We start from the raw sequence: 17,716 nt of genomic DNA, 5'->3' as shown, positions 1-17,716 counted from the left end.
ACTCAATCCTGCACAGGACAAGAATGCCACTATGTACCTGAGAGTGTTGTCCAAATACTTCTTGAACTCTGTTGGGTTTGGTTCTGTGGCCCTGGGGAGCCTGTTCCAGTGCCCAGCCACCCTCTGGGTGAAGAATCTTTTCCTGATATCCAAACTAAACCTCCCCTAACACATCTTCAGTCCCTTCCCTCAGGTCCTGTCACTGATCACCACAGAGAAGAGATCAGTGCCTGCCCCTTTTGCCAGGCATGAAGAAGTTGTAACTGCAACAAGGTCATCCCTCAGTCTCCTGCAGGCTGAACAGGTAAGTGCCTTCAGCTGCTCCTCATACGACTTCTCCTCAAGGCCCTTCACCATCATCATGACCCTCCTTTGGCCCTTTCCAATAGCTTAATATCTTTCACCAGCACTGGAGGTGAGGCTGCCCCAGTGCAGAGCAGAGAGGGACAATCCCCTCCCTTGCCTGGCTGGTGATGCCTGATGCCCTCCAGGACACGTTTGGCCCTCCTGGCTACCAGGGCAGTGCTGACTCACATTCAACTTTCCATAGGCTAGGACCCCCAGTTCCCCTTCCATGGTGCTGCTCTTCAGCCTCTCATTCCCCAGACTGTACACACAACCAGGATTGCCCTGTCCCAGGTGCAGAATCCGGCACTTTCCCTTGTTGAACTTCATATGCTTGGAGATTTTCCATCTCTCTAATTTGTCAAATCTTCTTTCAGGGCCTCTCTGCCTTGGAGGGAGTCGACAGCTTCTCCCAGTTTTGTATAATCTGTGAACTTGCTCAGTATCCCTTCCTGTCCTGAGTCCAGGTCATTCATGAAGATGTTGAAGAGCACAGGGCCGAGGATGGAGCCCTGTGGAACCCCCCTAGTGACAGGTCACCAGTCTGATGTCACCCCAGTCACTGTAACCCTTTGTGCCCGACCCGTGAGCCAGTTGCTCACCCATCCCATGATGTGTTTATCCAGCTGGGGGATGGACATTTTGTTCAGAAGGATCCTGGGAGAGACAGTATCAAAAGCTTTACTGAAATCCAGAATGATCACATCAGCTGTCTTCCCTTGATCAGCTGGGTGGGTTACCTTGTCATAAAAGGAGATCAGGTTTGATAAGCAGGACTTTCCTCTCATGAATCTGTGCTGGCTGTGACCCATGACTGTGTTGTCTTCCAGGTGTTCAGTACCTCCCAGAATAATCTTCTCCATAACCTTACCAGGCACTGAAGTGAGACTGACAGCCTGTAGTTTCTGGAATAATGGATGAAGTAATGGATGTCAATCTAAATCATTAAGCACACCAGCATCGTCTTATCTCCTACCATCTGAAAGCAGCTTCAGTACTTAGGAAGCTTGTTAGTGATGTAGTGGATGTTAATCAAATCTAACATTCAGCTTCAAGTGACAATGTTACCATGGGCTGAGTCTTTCATTTTCAGGTTTATGTGAAAATTTGAATACTTTGAGTTGTTTGTGACTCAGTGTCTAAGGAAGATTCCAGTTTCCACACCTTTCTTAAAGACCATACCTCTTACCAAAGACCACCAATATGCTAGTGAACTTTTTTCCTGTGAAAAAGGTGACTGAGCATCCCTGAATCACAAGCACCATCACAACCTTTAGATCATTTGTATTTTGTGCTACTGAAGGATTCTCTACTGCTGAACACAAATGCATTGATAGTATTGTTTAGATGAAAGACAAAATTTTCATTTCACACCATCTTAATAATGTGAATAATCTGAATGTGAGTCAGTGTGGCTCGGGAGCTGGATTTAGCCTCTTACTTTTTTTTTTTTTTTTTGCCATGGATATGCTAGCAATGAGCAGCTTTGCATGACCAAATAAAAGCTGTTTTGCCACCTCTCTGTAGCAAGGGACATACTAGAAGAGTGGCACACACAATCTTTCTCCATTTGTGCATCCATCCTGAGTGAGCAGCACTCTGCCCCTCAAGATTGTAGTGGCAGTCATGGAGACTAATGTAGTGCCTAACGTGTCATCTGGCCTGCAAATGGATATTATTTAAACAAAGCAGAAAACAGCCCACAGCAAATTTTCACGTATTTGGGCAGGGAGGGAGGAGGGGAGAACCAGCTCAGTCTGTGAGCATTAAAACTAATGATGCCTAATGGGTTTTTGTCTCAAAGTCTCTCTGCTGTGATGCCTGTTGAAGGGTGAGCTCATGCTTGAACCTTTTCCTCAGTAGGGTTACTGATTGTAGACAAGTAGCATCTCTTGCCCCTATTCAGCCACTTGTAGGAACTTAATAGCTTATAATATCTTCTCATCTGTCAGATTTGATCAAAATTGGACAGGAGATTCTGAGGGTATTTAAAAGGAGAGTAGCAATAGACACACATATGCCTGCATACATAGAGTAATCTCATAAATGCCATTTCCTTATTAAACCCAAATAAAACCAGTCATCACTGTAAAAAACTCTGCATGTAGGATATATCTCATCTGATTCTGCTTCAAATCTAGGGCTTGCAGAAAGATTTTCCAAAATGTTTAGGTACCTTCCTAATTCTATTGGATGTCAATATTTAGTATCCTTATGCTCTCCAAGATTTTACCATCACATGTATTGCAATACCTAAAGCTACAATAACTTTAGAAGACTTTTTTCCTTGTCTTGTATTTTTTCTGATACCTACAACAAAAATAAGAAAATATGTTTAAGATATTCTTATAATTATCATAATTAAATCACGTATTGTTTTAATTAAAACTTTAACTACCACTAACTGTAGGAACCCAGAGTGCAGAGAATATTTCTCTGCCTGTTTTGAAGGGTTCTACCCTCCTGGACAACACTGGTTTTGACCTTTGTCCATGGAGAAAATTGCCTACCCTCTGGGAAGAATTTGAATCTACACTGGTGTGAACTAGGTGATAGGATATTATGTAAGATTGTCACAGGGTGAAAAATTTAGAGGATTTGGGTTTGCTAATATAGTAAATAGATAAAAGCAAAAAACTTCAAAATGGAGGATTGTTGTTGTTCTCCAGACCTTCTTCTTCTTCTTCTACTGCTCCATATTCCGCAGTAGAAGTAGTTTGGGATGATTGGATAAAGAATCCCACAGTTCCTGTCTATGTGACTAGATGATTTCTTATACATTGGTGGAAAAGTAAAAATAATGTACGCTTTTAGTGACCATTGGTTAATTTACCTTTAAAAGACTGTGTAGATCTTGATAACGGGGCTTTCTCCTGCATTCTCTGCTCTGTGCTATGTCTGGGTCACGTTAGTGGCTCTATTTCTCTGATAAGACTTAGTAAACAACTATCTGAAAGCAGAGAAGGCTGAAGGTCCGTTCGTCTCTTGGACTCCTGGCAAAGACTCTCAAATTCTCCCTCATCAGGGGAGGTGTAACTATGGCATGGTTAGTGTCAACTAACAAACAACTACCTACCTTAGACAAGGTGCAACCATATTTGCTAGTTCTGTTAGATGTGAAGAGTGTCCAGTGTTCCTGTCTGAAACAATTTGTGGTAGGCACTATATGATGCAATTTTGTTATATTCCTTCATTTGTTAGAAGGGTTAAAGGTGGCTGGGACAGGCGTTTGCAGCTGGAACTGTCTTTGATGCTGGGACACTAATTCCCTCTATTTGGTAGAAATGCCCATGATTTCTCTGAAACCTTTCTTTTTTAGTGCATTTTATAAGGTTTCAGACACTAGAGACAAAAAGTTCAAAGGAGAATTTTGGATTTTGTTTGGAATTATGAAAGTTTCCATTCCTCATACCTACCAAAAAGAGCTTAATGTTAGTTTAAACCTAAAAGAGGAATTTCCCTGGTTTTGACCAGGAAAACAAAGCCAGCTGCTTTCACTATTTGAGGAACTCATTACTTTCTTAATACTTTTGGCAGCACTTCCTTCACCAGGGACAGATGCCGGTGTCATAATATCTCCATAAAGTCTGGAGTGGAAGCCATTCCTTCCTTCCTGAGCAATTATTTCGTCCTGCACTTACAAGGAGATGCATCCCCCATTGCCCACAATACCAACCCACCATGGGTCAGCCTCTCCTGGAAGTCAGTCACACAAGTGCTCCATCAATGTTTGCTCATCCCACAGCATTGCCTCCCCTTCTCTGGCTCCAGGGAAAAACAGGGTTTCCAGGCTTTCACATGAGCTCCACTGGGGAGCTGGAATTTGATGCAGGGTGTATGAAGAGCTCCCTCCTGACTCAGGTGGAGTGTGTGTACATTTCACAAATAATGACTGCTCTGAAGCTGGGGAGGCTGTGACGGTTCTGCTGTGGTTCGGAAAAAATTAGATGAAGTCCAACACTCCCAAAGCTGTAGGCTCTAGGATAGCACCTGGAGGCTTGACGTGGAATCAGATCCCTCTAGAAATGGGCATTGTTCAAGCCCACAATAAATTATAGTCCTTCTGACACTGCTCAAAGTCTAAAGGCAAGTGCCTTATTCAATTGTATCTTTCTACAGAGAAAAACACTAAAATTAATGATAGAATAACAACAATATATAACAGAAAAGTATTTAAGGGAAGATTAATTTTCTGACTTGATAAAATCTTCCCTATCCAGAGGTTCTTAAAATATTATCACACTCTACAGAAGGCTTGCATATGCTGACACCAAATTGTGGGAAAAGACATTGCTCTCATTATAAAATACAAAAAATTGGCTCTTCATAACACTTTTACAAAGAAGCAATAATGTGCAGTTTATGAGAAGTAGTGTAAATTATACCTGCAACCCATTAAGCTCCCTTTTGTTAAGAAGCTCTGAAGTGCTGATATAGTTTTGCTATCAGCAAATCTGCCATTTTATTGCAGTTATTCATTGCCCACAGCAATTCAACAGAAAATTAATTAGCATCAGCCCACTATAAATCTCAGCAGTATTAACTAAAATGCCAGTTCTGTAATCACTTTTCATTAAAGCCAAAAATACTAATTAAAATTGATTTTTGCCTGTGCTTTGGTAAACTGCTGCCAGTGTAAGGATCTCAGCAGTAATGCTGGATGAAGGGAGACCTTTACTAAAGTGGATTTTATATATTGTTTTATCCCCTTTATAAAGATAACAATGTGTGAAAGGATAAGGACTTTGAGAGCAAAAGCTGACAGGTTCCATGGAGAAGGAGAAAAATGGGAAATCACTAGTGAATGTAACCTTATTAAAACTGCAATAAGCTATATTTTCAGTCTGGACTGTGTCTGTCTTTCAGGCAAGTGCCTATTAATACACCTCAATCAATAAGCTATGAAGTTGTTTTTTTGATGGATAGTTCTAGCCATTTCAGTGGCATTGAACAGAGATATGCCAAGTAATTTTGCCTCAGTATAGTCACCTTCTAGAGGCTTTTCATATGTTGTGGGCAATCTCAGTGCTGAAGTTTACATATGTTTTTAGGGCTGAATTTTCAAGATTAAAACTTCTCTGCAGTGTAGAGTTTGTGCGTGTGAGAGCAACAGCTTGTTATTAATGGCAAATTAAAAACTGATTCCACTTTTGAGCAGCACTTTAATACCTGAGTATTAAGCAGTACTGGAACCTTCTCATGAGCAGATTTATGCCACTTACACAGTAGAGTAAGAGACAGTAGCAGTAGGTTGTTTGTCCTGTGAGTAAACATTTACTTCAGCAGTGGGGTTTACTGATACTCCCTGGGATCCAAAAGTTGCTGAGATATGGGAATTTCATATTTCTGCCTGTTGTCAGTTGGGGAATGTGCTAAAATGCAGATGGCTTAAAGAATTACGAAGTGAAGGATATATGTCATATGAAAGAAGAGCACGTATTTAATTTTCTGATAAATCTCTTTTTGCACTGAACAGACCCACTTTTCCAAGTTTCAGCCTCCCTGGACTTGATCACTTCTTTATTTTTCCTTTCAGACCACCACTATCCTAATTCTGTTCCTCACCTAACTCTGCTTCAAAGTTGTTTGGCTTCCCTTTCTAGTCCTCAATACTTATATTTTTTTCCTGTAGCCTCAGTGTCCCTGCCCTGCTCATGATCCAAGCCCTAATTTCAGGTAGATTCAGCTCAGCCAGTTCAGCCTATGTTCCTTTCTCAGCTATGTCACAGCACATTGGTCATCTCAGCTCTTCATGCAGCATCGCTTCTGAATTCTGCTGCTATACCCAAGCTCCCAGCAGAACTGTTCCCCTATTCCCATTTCTCCCTCATCCTTACCAAAAACTTACTCTCTGGCCAGTTTCTTACGCTTGGTCATGTCTCCTTCTTCCCCAGGCTAGTTCATTCCTGATGGGAGCTCCTTCTTCTGGAATTGCTTTGTCTGTTCCCGTTCAGGTATTTCCCTCTGCAGGCCGCTGATCCCTCACAAGTTTTCATCTCAGGTATTCCTGCCCTAACACTCCCCACCTCCCCTGAGGCTATAGCTGTTCACAAATCCATCCCCTGCTGTTACAGAAGTAAAATTTTGCCCCCTTTCAGTGTTTTGTTTGGAGCTGGTTGCCATGGACACACTGCAAACACATTTCTTTTTCAAGGCTCAAAATTGCCAAAGGCATCTTGCCTGGTTGTTTTCATGAGAAATGTAAAAATGTTAAAGGTATTGTCACTATTTCAGATGTCAAAACAAGGGTATTATAATGAATGACTGAATATACTAGACATTATCACATCTCTGTATAGTTCTTCCTTGCATAGTTTCCCAGTGTGAGCAATATTCTGGATCTGCTGTTTCTGCTCTAGTTACAGTAACTCAGATATGCTAAATGTATAATCATAGCCTAGAAACAAACATAAGTGTCAATGACAGGGGTTTAATTACAAAATACATCAAACAAAACTATTTTAATTTTTTTTCTGAAATGGATTATGATAGATTAAGTGCTTAGAATAATAAGAAGAAAAATCTGCAATGCATTAGACAGGCAGGAGAGATTGCTTCAATTCCAACCCAGTGCATTTTCTAAATTTCCAATACTTGTAATGGAAGAAAAAAAGACTAATATTTTCTTATAACTGTGCCATAAATTGGGGGTATAATCTCATCATGCATCTGCTCCATTTGCCATCAATTAGTTTGATGAAAACAGGCTAAAGCTGTGCAGTGATCAGCAACAGAGATTAAATACACTTCAGTTCTGATTATACTTCTTGCCTTACCCATCCAACCACTGGTTATGGGGCACCCCTACCATTTGTTACAGCTCTGGTAAAATTTTGATGCTTGTCATTTCCATTTTCAAAAATGTGTTATACTGTAATTTTTCCCATGTAATACTTCTTTTCAATACATGAAGAGAAGACTAAAAAATATGTCTCAGGCTTATCAAAAAAGTTAAGTATGGGGAAAAAAATTTAATTCTTTACAAGAAGTTAGAAGTTAAAAAATATAATTAATTAAGAACATGGTCATCTCACTAAAGCACAGTTTTCCACATAAGATAGTCTTATGTCCAGAATATTCTACTGAAATAATTAATATTTTTTTCATACCACCCTAAAATGAACTTTGCATTGTATTAAAACATCTCAGAAAATTAATAGAACATCTCGGATTGCCCTGATGAAGTACAACTAAGAAAAAAATAGGAACAAAAAAAGAAATTAAGAAAGAAAGTAATTTCAATATTGCAAGGAACATCAATTCTTCTTTTCAGCCAGGTAGGAATTTTTCCTGAGTTGAAATTTTGTAGTGATTTTTAGAATTATTTGAAGACTATTTCCCACAGTTCCAGTTGTCAAACAGCATGGTATAGCAAAGAGCTCATACAAATCTTCCTACTAAACTTGCAGTAAAGGCATATCCAAGGCCAATATTATTGGACAACAAACCCTGTGAGGTCTAAGAAAAAAATGTATATTTGCAACCAATTTCAGGTTCTTTTCCTTGGTTTTTTTTTTGTTTTGTTTTTTGTTTGGTTTTTTTTTTTTAATTTGGTTGGGATATGGCTCCAACTATGATTCAACAGTTATTGAACATGGCATTCTGACTACATGAATCATGTGTCTTCTCTTAATGTGACTCATGGAATCCTAGAGTGGCCTGGGTTGGAAGGACCTTAAATATCATCTTGTTCCAACCCCCTGCCACAGGCAGGGACACCTTCCTCTAGACCAGGTTGCTCACAGCTCCATCCAACCTGGCCTTGAACACTTCCAGGGGTGGGGCAGCCACAGCTTCTCTGGGAAACCCATTCCAGTGCCTCACCACCCTCACAATAAAGAATTTTTCCCAATACCCAATCTAACCCTACACCCTTTCAGTTTGAAGCCATTCCCCTTTGTCCTGTCATTCCAGGCACATATAAATAGTCTCTCTCCATCCTTCCTGTAGGCTCCCTTCAGTAAGTGGAAGTCTGCTGTAAGGTCTCCCCAGAGCCTTCTCTTCTGCAGGTTTATTTAAGCAGTTACAGCACAAGAAAATAAACCAGTCTTTTCTTTACACTTTTTATCCTAAAAGGCAAAGCTTTGAGGCCACAGTTATACAGCTAAATATTAAAACCACCCCAATTTAAATGTGTAAATCTCCATCTTCTAGACTCCAAAATACAAACTGCTCTTTCAAGGTTTAGTTGCTCCTATTCAAACATATTTAATTGCCCCTGCACTTTAACACATACCTAATACAATAATGATAAATTTTATTCTTTATAGGTTCATGGATTTCAATTGTTGCTCAGAGCTTGGAAATGCCCTCCTGAATGAGATCAACCATTGCACAAAACCTCTTAGTAAGAAAACAATACCAATCCACTGCCAAGACCTTAAGTATCTGCTATTAACTCCTCATCAGATTTGAAAGCACCCATTATTTTGCACCAAAAAAAAAATGCTTTCCTAAAAGGAAATGGTCCAAATTCACCTCAGATGTCAGTTCATAGGCTTCATCAAGGGTTTTTTCAGCCAGCATGCCAAATAAATTAATTGCTTTTCTAGCTCAGCCAGCATTTTGTACTTCAGTTCAAATTCTCTCCCATTATTTTAACTCTGGGTTGAAAAAAATAAAAATCTCATTCTTGTCTTTCTAGCACTTATTTTAAAGGGAAGGAATGAGGCACTGTGATAGAAGTGAATGTCTATCTAGAACCTTGGTTAAATATCCATTGGAAAGTTAAAAACTGGTGATCAAAATCACAAGACTCTTCTTTATGTCTGTATTTTCAGCATGGCATTCAGTGATGGAATTCTTTCTTGTCACATCTTTGTCGGTCTCTTTTATTCTCCAAAGAAAGGAAGCTGCAAAAAGCACTTTTGCTGAAGATGGTGAGGATGCTTATGGCCCTGAAGAAGTTCAGTCCACGGGCCTGAGCTGGCACTCCAGAAGACTTTTGCATCCTGAAAAGGTGGATCCTTACTCTTTTTGTAGGATGTGACAAGGGTCTGTCACATCACAGACAGCTCGTTGAATTCTGGCAGGTTTTGCATGCTGTATTTGTGGGGAGCAACACAACACCAGGTATTGAAAAGAAAGACTAAAACATTCCACACTGGTCACAGTTCGTGCAGTACTAGAGATTTCTCGTGTATAAATTTTTCATAGCTCTAGACCACACAAAATAAATTAATTAAATCAATCAATAAATAATTTAGTCTAAACTGTTTCAGAATGGTACTGAATTCCTGAAACAATTAAAGACTAGAGAAAGCATTACTCATAGATAGTGCTATGGAGGCTTTAGTACCAACTGTGAAAGTGGAGTGGCTTTCATAAAAAAGCAAATTTCGACATTTCTTAAAACTCATCTAAATGTTTCTCTTGACTCACTCAGAATTATCTCAGTCATGGTGATGGACTTCAATCCATCCCTGTCATTTGGACAGTTTTCATCCAAGTAATGAAAAAAGATCCCTTTCTGAGACTCAGATAACAAAAAGCCAGTAATGTGGACTTGGTTGCCTTTCACTACTTCTTAAATTTTACATTCTCAATAGGTTTTAATCCATTTTCTGCTGTAGTCAGGGGCCCTGCCACTCCTCTCAGGTGAAATGGCATTATCTAATGGCCATCAGAAAGAAATGTTTCAAGAAATCAAAAATAATGAGAGGAAATGTCTGCCCTCTGCACACTGACAGTTGAGGTCATCTATCACTGCCAGTAAAGCTTTTTATTTTTTGTGTTCTGGCCCAAATCCAGACTGTGCCAGGTCTGCAAGATTAGTTTTGATTAGATGATATTATAGTTGGCCTTCAGTTAGCTTCCCTTCTTGCTTATCTTTAGCAACCAAAAATCAGAAATCGTGTCTCAAAGACATAGGATTGGCTATTGCTCCTTATATTTTTGAGGTTCACTTTGATTAAGCTGTCAATAATAATTATTAAGACTAGAAGCTTACATTTAAAACAAAAAAGAGAACAAAAATTTTAAAATTCATCTAGTCACATGACTTCAAACTCTCTTCTGTAAAAAGTTAATTACAATTAGACTCAGGAAAAATCCTTCAACACTGGTGTCACAGAATGAATCTTTTATGGCTGTAGCTTCTAAAATCCTGCTTTCAGAGCTGCTTGTGAACAAAAGCCTGGATATACTTGAGGGTATTGTAACATTTCTGGTCTGCTTGCATAAAAAAAGAAAAGTAGCAAAAATGAATTTATTGCTATCAGATATCCAAATCAAATAAACTGGAGAAATCCACAAAATAATGGGTGCCTTGTTCCTCTCATGGAAGTACATCCTTTTATAATTGGACTTTGACATTAATCAACTTTGTCATTCCTACCTTTTACATAATCTTTATGACTCAAATCTTAAGATATGACTGGAAATAAAACACAAAAAAACATTAAAGGGTACCCATAGATGGTGAATATTTGAATAAAAGGATAAGTCTTCTGGAACTAAAACTCTCCAGTGAAACAAAGTCAGGTTTCTTTTAGCTGTGAAAAAGCCAAAGAATATTACTTTTTTACCACAGACACCAAAACAGTGTCTTTGTCTGTCTGGGTGGTTTTTCTCCTTAACATACATCCTACTCTTGCTGTCTAAAAGGCTTCTGGGTGGGTCAACAAAGAATGAGAAAATTAATACACCTTGAGAGCCTGTGAGGAATAATATACCCCAAAAGACAGCATTTCATTTCACTTCATGTACTATTAGACAAGCGACAGTTAAAATAGTAATGATTTCCAAGAGATGGCCAACATTGGCCTTTTTTTGTTGTTTTTGGAGAGGTTGAGGTGTTTAGGAGAAAACCCACTGAAGCCAGATACACAGAGTGCAGCTGCAGTGTCCATGTCCCTGGCCAAGGCCACTTGTGCACCCAGGGAGGGAAGGAGGATGAGGAGCTGAAGGCTGAAGTTCTCCCAAAGCACATGGGTACAAGGAATTTCTGCCACCCTCAGGTGTGATGAGTACAACTCAGGTTGGTGTTACAGAGAGGTGAAATGGGAACAAGGAGAGGTGCCAGCCTGCATCCCTCAGCAGCCAGCTGGTCAGGCCATGGATGTTTCATGGATGTCACTTTTATTTCAAATAAGAGCACAGTGGACATTTCCAAGAAACTGCCAGTTGACAAGAACCAGCACGAAGAGATTGTAAGGGGTTGTACTGGTAAAAAGTCTCTACAGGGAAATGCAAGGTAGACAAACACTGTTGTAAAAGACATTTCTCCCCACCATCTTTCATCTAAAAACATAGAGAAAAATGAGGATTTTACATTTGAAGAGCAAGCATTCAGACAGTTTATGCTTATGGCTTGAATCTTTTTATGGTTTGAATTGTAAGTAGTTCTGTTAGCAAGGGGTGCAGCAAATTGATGTAGGGGGGAACGATGCTGAGCTCTCAGGGATGTGATGGATGCACTCAGGTCACTGAACACCACACAGAGGACAGGGCTTGAGGAGCAGGATGCAAAGGGCACACCAATCCCCCTCTCTAGGTGTGCCAGCAAACAGCCTGAGTGTGTTTTGGCCTGTCAATATGCAAGTGAATATACCAGCTGATTTCCTTGGATTTGTCTCATACTTGTGCCCTGTTGTCCTTTCAGAAACAGTGGAGCAATTTGTTCTTTCCGATTTATCAACTCCAGATACACTCAAGCTTAAAATATATGATTAAATTATTAAGGTCATAAAATGCTGCAGTTTCAAAGAGGCTTGCTCAGATTATGTTTGCTGGAAACACAAGACAAGGCTGTAAGTTTGTGTCAGCTGCTCAGGAGAAGACTCACTCACCAGAAAGATGGGTTGCTTTGTCCCAAAAAGTGTAGAGGTGAAGGGATGTGTCCATGTAAGAATGGCATGAAATCCAGGAGCTAGAGGGAAAAGGAAACCTATACCACACAGTGAAGAAAAAGGGCATTAGCAGCCATTCCAACTGTTATTACAGCACTGTTATAAATACTAATGACAAACCATTTTTTAAGTTTAGTAAAAAAAAATTCAAAACTAAATGAAAATACTTAGAGAAAATATGCCGAGTCAAACAATTAGGGGCTGCTCCTCAAAAGACACATCTTTCAAGGGATGATTAACAAATCTAGGTAAAACATCATTTTCCAAAATGAAAATATTATTTTTAAAAATGTCAACCAGCTTTTTTACCCAAATGTCACAAAAATCAATGGTTGCTTTTCACAGGAATTCAATCTCAATCCACTCTGTACTGGTGAAGAAACAGAGGTTTTGGTTCTGTTCCAGTGACAAAACCATCACCTTCTGTATCATAAAGGCAGACTATATGCTTGACATCAGAATGCTGGCAAATCTAACCTCTGCTTGACACCACAGACCACAGGAGAACGCAGCAGGTCTTTTCAGCTTCATGAGTACAATAAATCTTGGTTTGTTGCATTAATAATACTTGTTAAAAGTTATCTGAGCGTCCATATATACTGCAGTTGGGAATTTTCTATGTAGATGAGTTTTTTTATTTCAAGGATATGTACCAAAACTTACAGCATGCTAAAATAGCAGTAACAGTTTTGGGACAGAAAAAAGTTATCTGAAAGTCAAATGAGGACTACAGAGGTGTAACTGGTTGTTCATTTTCACTAGTTCTTTCTCTTTACAGCCCTTGTGGTCAATCAGGGAACCGCCCTCAAGAGAGTCTCTGTACCTGAGCAGAACACAGTCCATCAGCTATGTCGTTTCAACCTTAACTCCACATTTCCTGACTCTGGTGAACTGTAGCAAATCATACCCTTAGTCTAATTTCAGCAAATTTTCTTCATAGGAGCATGCCTTTACATTCTGCTTAAGCATGGAATAGTAGCAAAAATGTAGAATAAAAGTGCTTTAAGGGATGGTGAATGATTGAAAAATGGGGCTGGAATACACAGACAGAGATTTCTCTTTTTATTTCAATGGAGAGATTTCATTACATTAACCCCACTGTTCACTGTGAACATTGCATAGATGAATCATTTTGATTCTCAGGCTGTGCTTATTTCTGGCTCATTTGGGTTTGATCCTGGAAACCCTGAGACTGGAGGTGCTTAACAGCTCCCTGCAGAGCCCAGTGTCTTTGCAAAAGACAAACCTTGGTGAACGTCACATTTTCTAGTTACCTCTGGGTTTCATAAGAAAAGAGTTAGCCTGTGTAATTTAACATCATTACTGTGCTTTTCTTAAGCCAGTTTGGCAGAGATTCATCTCACTAACTTTAGACATCTAAAGGTGCACTGAAAATGAGAGAACATGAGTTCTCTGGGCTCCCTTGAGAGCCCGTGGAAAGTCAGGAACCTCTCGGCAGCACTTCATCACATCTGTATCACATACTTACCTTGGCAAGGGATGAATCACCTGCCAGAGGTGCATGTACCTCTTGACAGTGATTCATTTTAGCCCTGAACAAGCTGGAAAACTATCTACTACCAGGTGTTTAACTTTTGGACAAGCTAAAATAAGTTTGATGAATCCCATCTGAAAGCCCTAAGTAGCCTTTGCTGTTTACTTTGCTTTATTTCAAGTCAGAGGAGAAGGAAAGTTTATTCAGTTAAGACCGTCTGGCCATTGTCCCTGGTGACTTCATTTGATGTGCAAGTTATATATTTACCCACTCCTATTAATGGTGCTCCAACAAGGAGGATGACACAGAGGCCCAGGGGACATGTATATTGTACCTTTACACTGAAATGGGTCTGAGACAGGGCCTCAAGCTGCCCCTGACAGTAATCCCACTCAGCTGAATGTTGTACACCATATGATCCTAAAGTTTGTTATGATAGTTCAATTAGCTTAGAACTGGTTTGTTTTGTCTTGCCATATTTCATGGATTTGATGCCAGTTCCAGTGCCTTGTAATACCAGAACAAGGGATTTTCTTATGCATAAATGTATAATTATTGGTAGATGTATTAGATGTGTGCAGTAACAGCAGGCATCAGCAAAAAGGTACATAGCATTCCACCGCACCCAAAAGACAAGGAGCAAAATTTACAGACAATCAAACTTTAAGTACGCTGTTTAGCAGTAATTCCTTTTTTTTTTCTTGGTCTTAATATGTGTGGATGGAAAACAAAAAGAGCAAATGAGCACTTGAAGAACATACAAAAACAAGGGCTTCATTGAAAGGATCTGTTGAGAAATGAACATGAAAAAGGAACATGAGACTCAAGACTTCACATTTAATTTTTAAAAAAAACAAACACAAATACAGACCTTTATTCATTTATATGTAATACAAAAGAAATGCAAAAAACCATAACCATTATAGAGGATTCATGGCAAGATTCTGACTTAATCATGTAGAAAATTCCCATTATTTGAAAGATGTAAGAGTATTGTGTGTTTATACATGTCTGAATTTCATTCCATACATTTAGATTTAGCGGCCTTATGTTCAGTCGGGTTCAGTGACTAAACTGTTGCAAAGTCAAAAATTTTCTGAGACCCAGATCCAGTTGGATTTGTTTGAAAACTGCAGCTCTCTGTCTCTTAGAGGAAGACAACAGAAGCAATATACCTTCATTAGAACAGGGAAATTCTGTTAGGACATAAAATTGAATCCTAGCAATGCAGGAGTTGGGATGACTGCTTGGAGAGATTTCTTTTTCATGAAATGATGAAGAACAAAACCTTCTTGTCTATAATCAATATGACTGTCCTACTAAATCAATTTTTACTTTTTGAATAAAATTAATAGAGTAAGAGACACTAATGCTAAGTCAAAGCAAATAGGATTTGTCCTTTTCAGCATTACTGTCTGAGCTAAAGCACGCAGAGTTTTTCATGATCCTTCCATCTAGTCACTGCTTGCAGAGGTCTGGGCACCAGTCAGTGCCTGCCAGATCCATCACCTGCAAGTTCCAAACACTTCTGGATGCTGTGAGTTGTACTAAAGGACATTCAGATGAAAGAATGTGACTCAAATAATCACAGAGGAAGACCTGCTAAAAATAATGAATGATGCTTAGACAGCAAGGGGCTGGGTTTTTTCACAGCCAAGGGCTTCTCTTACTGTGGAAGCTGGAAGTGGAAAGGTTTTCCATTTGATTTTTCTTGCAGGCAGTAGGTTTCCTCAGCTTCAAGAAGTTCTGCACATCTCTGGGCCTGGCACCAACAGCAAATGAATTCACTCTCAGCAGAGAGCCAGCGAAAGGCTCCTGAAGCTTTGAGAACAGAGGATCTTAAAGGCTTTGCAGATAAGCTTTTAAGTGCTTTGCAGATAAAATCAAAAGGTGGGGATGAAAATGAAATAAAAGGCTCTAAGAATGGGACGTATTTAAAAGTCTTAGCTCTTCTTGTCTCTATAATCACAATGAGTTTATAGGTTAATTACTTTCAAGGGAGTGAAAATTAGACTGTGATACCAATTCAATATATTCACTACTAAATGTAGACCATTCTTCCACGCTTTTATAGACATGCTTTTTAGTTCTCTTTTCCCTTCCTCTCTGCAATAAGCATTACTGCAGACATTTCTCTTTGCTCTTAAAGTATTCGGAAAAATTGGTTCTTGCAATTTGCATTCTTTATATTGTCGCTCCTATACCTATAAAAATTGAAGTGAGAGGACTGAGACAGAACAGGGTAGTTTCATGTAATCATCAGCCTGGAAATCATTCAGATCATTTTCTCTAATCCTTTCTTTTTCGCAGAATTAGTTTGTTTCAAATATATCTCTTTCCTGATGCTTTCTCAAATTGCTCCCTCACACTATCTCCCAAGAAGCAGCATCAGAGTTCCCAGATTTCTAAGAAATTGTCACAGATCAGACTCAGTACAAAAGTAACCATTCTGTCATGCACATATGTATGTGCCCAATAGCCAAATGGCAAGAAAAGTGAATTAGGATGGGGGTTCAAGGGTTGCTCTGGACAGACAATGTGATTGTTTAGAGGCTCAAGACTGGGAAATCAATTTGCATTATTAAATCCCTTCTCCACCACAACACAACACACAGACAAGCCACAAGAGAACCTACTGCACGTTTATTTTGCAGCATCCCTGAGGACGTAAGCTAAAACTTAATAGTACGAAGCAGAAAAATTAATGAACAACTGAATACACTGAAGGAGATCTGAAGACACTCGAGACATCACTTACATTTCTGTGATAGCACAGCATTTCTTAAAGTCATCTGGCCTCCTTCACCTAACAAATAAGACACACCAGAGAGATTTACTTTGAGCTAATCAGGCCCTTAGGCTATGTCTGTACTAGTACAGGCCCAGGTTGAAGCTCTGGCCTGCGATTATCCAGACTGCTCCCTGTCTGTGCGCTCCCCAGCCCAGCTGTTGCCAGCTGACACTCTCCCAAAGAGCAGGAGGGATGTTTGGGAAATACACACCCCAAGGGCAATTTCCAATACAAAGTACCAAGTATACCTGATTTGGGTCCCTCCATCTACCACAACCCTCCAACATTATCCCATTAGGCTTTGCACCTTTTACTTGCCCTTTTGTTTCATCCCATGGCAGACAAATTTTATTAGTATCTTGTGACAACACAGCCCTACATTATTCCAGACACTTCAGGATGAGAAAACAACATTATACTGTAGTTAAGGGGTCTGCTTCTCAAGCCCATTAATTGAGCAGTTATGTAATGACTTCAACGTAATACATCTGAGTTGAATTCTCTTAGTTTAACCTTAAATTTATGTAAATACCATGCTGACATTCCCATCTCTAATATTTACACTATTATTTGCTCTCTCATTGTTAACCTAATTGAAGTGTGTGAGATCCAAAAAATTATTGCAGTACTCACTTAATATTTACAATAGCAATGAAAGGGTCTTCTTACAGAAAATGATCCAGCAGTCTCTGACATTTTTAATGTCGTGTCCAGAAGTGAAGACTGTGGCTCTCTGCCACCTCTGGAACAGGGTCCCAGTGAGATTCTCCCTGCAGCTCAGTAGAGTCACTGTTCCAGCCCACCACACTCTTTGTACGACATGCAAATATCTTTTTAGGGCCCTTTTCTTTCACTGGCCAGGCAAAGCTATAAGGACAACCAAATGACTTTATTCAGCACATGCTTCAGCTGAAAACCAGAAGGCATCACATTACCTGTCACTGTTCTTACATGAAACTATTGATGGAAAACCTGGATGCCAAGAACATTGCTGCTCATTTTGTGCCATTCTAACGGCTCACTTTTAATAGATTACTAAATATTATCTCTGATTTTCATTTTTATTGTAGAAACTTTGTAAGCTATGACTGTAAATTCAGATCCAAGCTTAAGAAAATGTTGCATTGTAAAAGTCAATATATCCAGAGTGGCAGGAAGGAAGTAAAGAATAAAAGTAGTATCAGTAAGTTTCTTAAATTAAATCATATCTTATGCTTTCCAGATGGAAGCAGGACA

This window comes from Corvus cornix, chromosome 1 (assembly GCF_000738735.6).
Source record: "Corvus cornix cornix isolate S_Up_H32 chromosome 1, ASM73873v5, whole genome shotgun sequence".
Taxonomy (NCBI): Eukaryota; Metazoa; Chordata; class Aves; order Passeriformes; family Corvidae; genus Corvus; species Corvus cornix.
This window is presented reverse-complemented; position numbering follows the sequence as displayed.